The sequence below is a fragment of the Martes martes genome (assembly GCF_963455335.1).
Source record: "Martes martes genome assembly, chromosome: 3".
In the NCBI taxonomy this organism is placed as follows: Eukaryota; Metazoa; Chordata; class Mammalia; order Carnivora; family Mustelidae; genus Martes; species Martes martes.
In genome coordinates this window covers 161802813-161812881 of record NC_137890.1, presented here as the reverse complement: position 1 = coordinate 161812881, position 10069 = coordinate 161802813, and positions in this window count along the sequence as shown.

The following is a 10069-nucleotide window of genomic DNA, read 5'->3' as shown; positions in this document are numbered from 1 at the left end:
GAATTTTGGCAGGTGATTAGGGTTAGATGAAGCAATGAGGGTGGACCCCATGATGGGATAAGGACTCACAGAAGAAGGAACACCAGAGTGCATTCTTTCTCTCCCTCTCTCCCTCTCCCTCCACCATGTGAGACTATAACGAAAAGGAGGACATCTGCAAGCCAGAACCTGACCACATGCTCAAAACATGGCACTCCCAGCCTCCAGAACGGTGAGAAATAAAGGAATGTTGTTTAACCTACCCTATGTTAGGTACTTCACGATCCTTTGTCTCATGTAATATTCCTAGCAACTCTAGTCAGATGAGGAAACTGAGGCTCAGAGTGTGTTAGTACATTTCCTATTACTGCAGCTGGTAGGAGACTATGACAGGAGTCAGCAAATTGTTCTTTATAAAGGGACAGATAGGTAATATTTTAGGTTCTATGGACGATAGTCTCTGTCACAACTACTCTGTCCTGAAAGCAGCCATGAACTATATGTAAACAAATGGTCACGTGCTTTGTTCCAATAAAGCTATTTATAGCCATTACCGTTTGAATTTCATATAATTTTTCCATTATTAAATATCCTTCTCCTTGTGATTCTTTTTAACTTTATAAAAATGGAAAAACCATTCTTAGATCATGAGTATATCAAGACAGGCTGGATTTAGCCTGTGGGTCATATTTTGCTGATTCCTGAGGTACACCATGTTGTCATCCAGAAAAGTCTCACTGGATTCTAGGATGGAATTGGGAGCATTTCTGTGGGCATCTGGTTGTGGAGGTACTGCTCTTAGCTTCCTACCCTTACAGAAAGTGTTCCGTGCCTGCATTGTCAGGGACCCCCCAGTCTGGATGTTCATAACTTGTGTAGTTCTTCATGACTCTGAACCACTGGGTCAGTTCATTTATATAGATTCAAGGCTTCAGGGGTCACAAGGGCATGTTCTCTGAGAATATTACATATGCCTCAAATCCCATCAATGTTGTCTGTCACCTCTTTGACATGCTACTATTGTCTATAACTTTGCATTCATTGAGAAATGACATTCTCTATAGATTTTTCAATATTACTCAGCCATCAAAAAGAATTAAATCTTGCCACTTTGCAATGGCATGGATGGAGTTAGAGCGTATAACGCTAAGCAAAATAAATCAGTCAAAAAAAGACAAATATCATATGATTTCGCTCCTATGTGGAATTAAACAAAACAGATGAACATAGGGGAAGGGAAAGAAAAATAAAATAAGATGAAAACAGAGACAGAGGCAAACCATAAGATATTCTTAAATCTAGGAAACAAACTGAGGGTTGCTTGATGGGAGTTGGGTGGGGGAAGGGATAATTGGGTGATGGGCATTAAGGAGGGCACTTGATGTAACGAGCACTGGGTGTTATATGCAAACAATGAATCATTGAATTCTGTCTCTGAAGCTAATAATACAGTATATGCTGATTAAACTGAATTTAAATAAAAAAATTTTTGAAAAGGTATTCTTTAGCCTGATATTGGTCTTTTAATTTTTCTAGTGTATGCTTTTGTTTTGAACACAAACATTAAAAGTAGATTTTAGGACAAGTGTTTGGTAGCTCCTTTTCTCCCTTCTCCCACACCAACAAAGACAATCAGGAACTGACACCTGTCACTTAGGACCAGCTGGACTTGCTCGTCAACGATTCATCCTGGACCAAGTTCAGGACCAGCCTGAGGCAGAGGCAAGTGAAGCAGCTGCCTGGGGGAGAATCAGTACAAATTTGAACAGGTGCCTGGAGGCCTGAATACTTCAAATATTTAAGATGAGAGGCTTGCCCACAAAATTTTAAACACACACATTTATCTTTTGGTTTTGACTTCAAATCCATTTTTGAAAAAGCACTTCAGTTTCCTTCTGCAGATTCACTCTTCATTTGAGAAACGTTTCATTTATTTTTCTTTTTTTTTTTTAACATGATAAGTCAATATATTGTCAAACATCCAGCTTAGTGAGCTGGTTTGCACATCCAGTTATATCCAAATATATGAATAAATAGAAATGCAAATCTCCAAACTAAGAAAAAAAGTCTGCCTCCCATAAAATCTTTCATTAAAGTATAAGGTACACACATTTTTGCCTTTAATATTTCATTGCAATTCAGTTCTGAATTTGAGTTGTATGAACCCACTGTATTCGTGAGCTATGGCTGTGCTTAGCAAGCCTTTGTCTCCTGAATGCAATTTGAGATGAAGTTTAGGTACTTAAAATACCTGGTAATCACATATGGAAATTTCATTCACTTTCCTCTCTCTAGAGTGAAGTGAGCATCTAAATCACGTGGCTCTGGAAGTTAGTGCTCATGTCCATCTGGACAGGATCAATACTGTTGGAAGAACGTTATTTAAATACCTTGGTTTATGATGTTGGCTTTTGTTTGCTATTACTATCATTGTTGCTTTGTTTTAAAGATTTATTTATTTATTTATTTGAGAGAGAAAGAATGAGGCATGCATGGGGGGAGGGGAACAGGGAGAGAATCTCCAGCAGACTTCCAGCTGAGTGTAGAGCCTGATGAGATCCTGAAACCAAGAGTTGGAGGCTTAATCAACTGCGCCACCCAGGTACCCCTATCATTGTTATTTTTTAGTTTATTTTTGTTTTATTGATTGGTGATTCTCATTTCATAACATCATGTAATTCACATTTTTGTCTCAAAGGAAAAAGACACTCATTTGGTACCTCAACAACTTAAGAACTTGTCAAATGCCTTTGAACCTTTATTTTATTTTCTTCTTTTGGCAAAATTGTGATTTCACTTGATGTCTTACTTTTGGACCACTTATATTGCTATCATTCCTAGGAAATGCATCATTAATAGCATACCTATTAAAGAAGATGCATTTACTGATGTTACAGATAGTAACCATAGAGGAAAACCATTCCCTCGTCCTTTTATGACATTATACTTACCGAATTTCTCCCACATGTTAAACTTTTTGTGGATGCTGAGTTTACAATTTAAAATAGATCAGACACATTTGCTCACACTGATCCAGCTACCAATCTAATAAAAGAAGTACAAAATAAGTAAGAAATATAAAGATATGTTTTGGAATATAATGTGGTATATGAAAATGCTATTAAATAGCAACTCTAATAATGTTAACTGGGCTACCCTCCCCAAATATATATGTGACTGAGTGTGGCACTACCTGGAAAAGGAAAAGTTGCTGGGTCTGTCTCTGCTGAGAAGATATTCCTAAGGAATAGGACCATCAGAAAATGTTATATGACTACTCAAAGCAGTCATTGAATGCGGATATGATTCCAGTTTTTCAACTGAAGAAATTGAAGCTTAGAAATGTTAAGTGCCCAAGAAGGTCTGGCACTAAGTGGTTAGGCCAAGATTTGGAGAGACAGCTTCATTACACATGGTGCTGAAGAGCGCACACTTATTTCATAGCACTTAGATCTAGTCTCTGTCACTTGCTGGCTTTGTGATTTGGGCATGTTACTTCTTCTTCTTCTTTTTTTTTTTCTTCTTCTTTTTTTTTTTTTTAAGATTTTATTTATATGAGAGAGAGAGCATGAGCAGAGGAAGGGGCAGAGGGAGAGGGAGAAGCAGACTCCCTGCTGAGCAGGGAGCCTGATTCAGGGCTTAATCCCAGGACCCTGCGTTCATGACCTGAGCTGCAGGCAGATGCTTAACCCACCGAGCCACCTATGCACCCCTGGAATGTTGCTTAACCTCTGTGACTCAGTTTCTTTTTCTACAAAATGTGTATAGGAAGTTCCTCCCTCATTTGAATTACTATAAAGATAAGATTAGACAATATTAACCAAGAGCTTAGAATGTGGTTGGAATACAACTAGATCCACATTAAGTGTTTGCCAAACAAAATTAATTTAAAATATGAGTATCAGGCCTGTCTGACTCCAGAACCTGTTGTTTTTATACTGCCTTGTGCTGCCTCTAGGGGTACTGCTATGAGTGCAATGTTTATCCCTCTTTTCTTCTCTTTCCCACTAGCTGCAGCCCTTTGAGGTCAAAAGAAGAAAGCCAGAGGTAGGGTGGAAGTAAGAAAACATGAATTCTCCATTCTGGCATTATGGTCACTATACTTACTTGTTTAAAAAAGAAAAAGAAAAAAAAAGGACTAATTTGGGTTTGTTTGCAGAGCAGTTCAGACAAACTTATTGCTGCTCCAGGACCTTCCTGGAAAGGGGGAAAAAAAAAAAAAAACGAACAAAAAAACTCTCCTTTGGTTTAATGCATGACATTTCATTTGGAGAAAAGATTTCTTCATCCTCCAAATGATGTTTTTAGACAAAACAGTTGAGTTCATATAAACAATCCTAAGCCTCCTTCCCAGAGGGTGTATTAATCAAGGTATCATGACTGGGTAGAAGTTGAATCATTTAGCCAATTTCAGACAAGAATTGAAAAAGTCCATGCTTATTTATTTTATTTTACAATATCTATTAAATTTAAAATAAAAATATTTATTTTCTTTTAATCAGTACAAAATGTCTAACCGTTAGGGGCAAAGCAAATGTTGTGATGGCTTTGGATATACCTAGAATTATGTTACACCATAGGGCACAATTATATATTCGGTTTATGAAAATTCTGATGGAAAATAGTCTCATTTTATCAACTAGACACGGGAACTTCCAATAAATATCAGTTTTATCTGCTTAGTTATTTATAACCTCTAATAAAATAAATAAATCAGCTTAACCAGTATATCCTTGAAGTCCAGAAATGCTGTTTTCTAGATTAAAAAAAAAAAAGTTTGCTTATCAACACTCTAGAGAACAAATAAATCTTATGATTAATTCTTCATAAATAGTCTGATTCATAACATTCCCTGGGCACAAAGTAAATCAAGCTGTAAAAATGTCTGGTTTTCAATAAACAGGTTGGTGTTTTATCAAATGATGCTAAATATTTAAGAATTGGAAAAGTAACAGACTGCATATATTTTATTTTAGTCCTTTTAAGGGTGTAACGCATCATTAAGATAAGAGTTACCCCTCTAAATCCAATCATTTGAATTTTATAGTAAATTGTTTTCTAAAATCTATTTATGTGCTGACTTCAATAAAACCATTAACAAGTTTAATGAAAAATTTTAAAAGGTATATGAGCATGTGCTTTTCAGAGAACAACTCAAGTGTCTGGCGTCACCTTTATAAATGAATTAAATCAATTTTAAATTTCATCATCTCTGTTATTTGTCATCTTCTGGAAAAGCTTAATTTCTCTAGCCCTTACACTATCCAACTCCTTGGCTGCGAATACCAGATCCTACAATTACGAGTCTTTGAATGGTAATTTAAACTTCTCTTGCAATGGAGGATAACTGTATATATTATATGGTGTTGTGAGAACTAAATAAAATTCTACATGGAAAGCTCTTGAAAAAGTATTTGGCAAATATTAAACACTCAAAGAAATGGGCATTATTGTTAAAATTAAAGTTAAAAAAAAAAGTATATTAAAGCACCTGTCTAGGCACAAAGGGAGCCCTTAAGAAATGTTTCTTTCTTCCTTTCCTTTTTAAAATACTTATTTACTTATTGGTAAACTCTATTCCAAGAGGGTGTTATGCTTTTAAAAAATTCAATACATAATGTAAGACGCTTAGGAAATGAAGTTGATTAATTGATGCATACATTCAGCAAAAATACTAGTGAATCTCTCTGTGACAAAGACTATGCTCATGTTCAGTATATACAAAAAGGGATAATGCATGCACTATACCTTGTAGTCTAAGAACCTCACTTCTTAAAGGGAAATAGTGTTCAAAATGATATTACAACTTTGCCATTCATGGGTGAAGTGTTATAATGGGAGTATTAGATAAGTTTGGTAGAACTCAGAACTCAGCAAGTTCTAAAACCAATGACAAATGTTTCATAAGCACATTACCGATATCATTTAATTAATATTTGTGTATTGGTTGCTTACTTACATCCACTTATTTGAGGACCGAGGTGAGGGAGTTGGTTCCTTGTAGTCCTAACAATCTTATTGTTGAAAGAAAGGCTCATAAACAGTGAAGGTATATAATATTGAGAGTGCAGTAATAACACCAATCAGTAATATAAGTAATGTTAAATAGCAGTGGCATGCAATTTCAAAGGAGGAGATGTCAGGTAGGGTGAGTATTTTCTGGAAAGGACTTTTGGTGGAAAAAAAGAGCTTTAACTGTTTTTTGACCCATAGGCAGGATTTAAATACAGGCTATATGTGGGAGGTTTTCTAGGTGTAAAGTTTCTAGGTTCGTGAGGGTACAGATATGAGAAAGTGCAAATGGAGAGTACTTGGATGGCAGGTGCTGCTTTTTGGCTACACAAAGGAAAGTTTTATAGGAGATTCAAGAGACAGCATATGGATTTTGAGGTTCCTTGATTATAATGTAAGACAAGTATCTCCTGTCAGCATAGGAGAGACTTAGAGTACCCTGCTACATGTTGGGTAATCAATGAAGAATTCAAAATAAAGGAATGTGTACAAGCTTGTATTCCTGCTTCCACAAATTGCATTTTGAAAACAGGAGGTAAATAAATTAGAGACCCAGTTAGGAATTTAGCTAATAACGCAATGAGAAACAACTAAAAGTACTTAACGTATATGGAGCTGAAAAAGTCAGACTCAATAGCTTTATTCTAATAACCAATAAATTCAAAATAGCAAGATTACAGAGGACAGGTTTCAAAGTATCGGCACAATGAATAGAGGTAAACATCGGTCCTTTGTCTCGGATCTTAGACGAGTACTGTGCAAGCAGGATCATCACATAAGACCTAGGACCACAGGGCCTTAGGTTCTGACTATCTACATACAGTTTGCTAATAGCATTATTACAATATGTCACTCAGGCACTGATTTTACCCCAATTCTCACTATTATAATATTCGACCGCTTTTGCTTTCTTCCATCTCCCTTGGTCTTTATCCTGTGGAAATCTCTTTTTAAAATCTTCATCATTTTGTAGTCTTTATTTTCAGGAACTCCATTGCATAGATTTTTCATGTTGCTACAGGATTCATAATTACAATTATAACAGTTACCTCAGATTTTTTGTCTTAATGACCTGTAATTTACTATCTTTCTATTGTTGGGTCCTTAGGTTGTTTCTTTTTTTTCCTTTTTGCTGGTAGAGTTAATGCTGTAATTAATAATTGTATGCATACAGTTGTCTTCCTTTTTTGAATTATTTCTTTAGGATAAATTCTCAGGAGAGATATTAGTGGGTCAAAGGTATAAAGGTTTTTATAGCTTTTCAGACAGGTTGCCAAATTGCTTTCCAAAAGGATTTTACTGCATCAATTTATAATACCCCAGGTGCCTCTCCTGATAATAACGCATGTATTTCCACTCACTTACTATCCCATGCTATCCAATACAGGATTGTCTATGAGTATCCAAGCTGTGGATCATGTGGATTATTCTTATTTCATCTTTTTCCTCCCGGAGATAATCATGTATTCTTTTGTTGCTTTAATACCAGGAAGAAACTCCTGTGCCCACCTATGGCACCCTGCAGAATCACTAACATCTAGGATTTTCCTTACAGCAAACAGAGGATAATTGAGACTTTTGCCTCATCGAGAGGTATTTTTGAAAAGACTTTGCAGAGAGAAGAATAATGGATTAAGGCAGAATCAGTGACACTGAGTATTTGTTGAACTAACTAGGGTTTCTTGGCCTCCCAAGGATGCTAGAATCCAATCTCAATATTTTATCTTTTCAATTAATTATTTATAAATCTGTGATTACTTATGATTTTGTCCAGACCCTCCAGTTCAGGAAAGCATTATCATTGCAGCATTTCCCCTTCAAATGCATTAAAGCACAAGGATTCTAAGAGTGTGTAACTGGCCTAAGACCTGGGCTCAGATTCTGATGTCACAGCATACAAACTGTAAGGCTATAGAGAGTAATATGACTTCTCTGACCCTCGAATTCTTCATTCATTAAATGAGGGCGGTATTAACTCCTACTTTTTCTTACTACAAAGACTGAATGTGATAACTCATGTAGAGTATTCCATAGAATTCTCAGAACATGGTACAACCCCAACAAATATTAACTCTTAGAAGACAGCAGCACATATTAAATATATTTTCTCCATTAAAGTAGTGGAGATATACCAAGCCCAGGGGTACAACAATCTAACATACTGTTTCAAATATCCTGAGAGTATTTCCAAAATATTTTTGAGCCATGGGTATATGAGAACATTTGTTGGAAGTTATCAATCTTCCTTCCCTAGAAAAATACAAACTTTGTATCCAAATTCTCTAAACTGACTCCACGAACCTCAGGTTAAAGTTTTTATTTATATGTATCCAATTACAAATATGGAGAAACTAAGCCTTTGAGAATTTATGTAGTCTACTCAATATTGTATTATCTAAAATCACATTTTTGTAGTCTATTCAATATTCCATTATCTAAAATCACAAAGCAGATCAAAATAACTATGTCTGTTAATGTTTTTACAAGTTTATATTTAGAAATGTCCAGTGAGAGCTGAGCTTCTTAATTGTTATCTGCACCCATGACTTTTTTTTCCTATAGACAAAAACTTTCAAAAAAGGTCATTTTTATGAAAACAGAATTTTCAGTCATTTTGACTGCTTTGACTGCTTTCCTGCCAATGCCAAGGTTTATATTTGCTAGACAATATAGCAATTTTACTTTGTTGTTTTCTAATTCACATTTTCTGGTGTATCATTCCTACCCGGCCTGTGTTGTAGACCAGGAAGTAACAACACATTTGGTTATGTAGTATCAACCTCCAGGATTGACTCAGAGGCAAGTCATAGTCACAAAAGAAAATTATTTTTCCTTGAGGTTTAGTTCTCTGTAGTGTCTAACTACATATAAAGTTCTCTACATCCTAATGTTTTCAAAGTTCAAAGAAACAAAATACACCTAGTATTTCCTTAAAATCAGGGGAAGAGATCTATACTTTAAGGAAAATCCCTTATCTAAAGTATTTAGAAGGTGGTGAATCAGTAGATTTACAGAATAGTAAGCCATGTACTTAAGACACTTCTTCCTTTATCCAAAAACCCACCTTTCTGTTTGATGGCAAGTAGATAATTGGTAAAGAATAGAGAATCTGGAACTAGACCCCAGAGTACCTATTGCATATGTCAATATGATTTATGATAAATGTGATATTTTACTTGGTGACATTACTCTATATGGGTGCAGATATGACTGGTGCCTATATAATTTAATATATACATGAGTACAATTTAATATATTGTAAATGTGATATTTTATTTGATGACATCATTCCATAATAGCACAAGTAGGACTGTCTGCCCATATGGTTGGAATATAAGTTTGGATCCTGTAGTGGATTCCGTGATGTGCTTCCAGATTCCCCTCCTCACCCCAGTTGCTAGAGTGCTCTTTATAGACAGTCTTGCCAATCTTCTTTGGAATTGCCCTGTTGAAAAAAGCTGCTTAACCCAAGTTAGGCAGCCTACCCAAAGTAGTCTTGACCGATAACTAGACCAGTCTCCTTGCTGGAACTAAAATAAATAAATAAATCCCAGTTTGGGGGCCTCCATGGATTTGAATGGAGTCCTCACTGAGACATTATGTTGATCCAGCTACTCCCTTGGCCCAATCCTACTTTCACAGGTGACCATTCCAAGAGCTCACTTTGATAAAATTTGTGCTCGATAAATCTTCATCTTAGAGTGAGCTTAACAGGGAACCAATGTGTGACAGACTCCAATCTTAAATTGTATTTATCATTTCCATATGTAAAACTAAATAAACAATACAAATAAAAATATGGTAAGAAAATCTGGAAGACTGTATTTACTCACCTATGATAGGAGAAACTTTTAAAAAATATTATTTATTTATTTATTTATTTATTTGACAGAGAGATCACAAGTAGACAGAGAGGCAGGCAGAGGTGAAAGGCTGGGAGGGGGTAGGCTGGGGGAGGGGAAGTAGGTTCCCTGTTGAGCAGAGAGGCCAATGTAGGGCTTGATCCCAGAGTCCTGGATCAGGACCTGAGCTGAAGGCAGAGGCTTAACCCACTAGCCACCCAGGTGCCCCTAGGAGA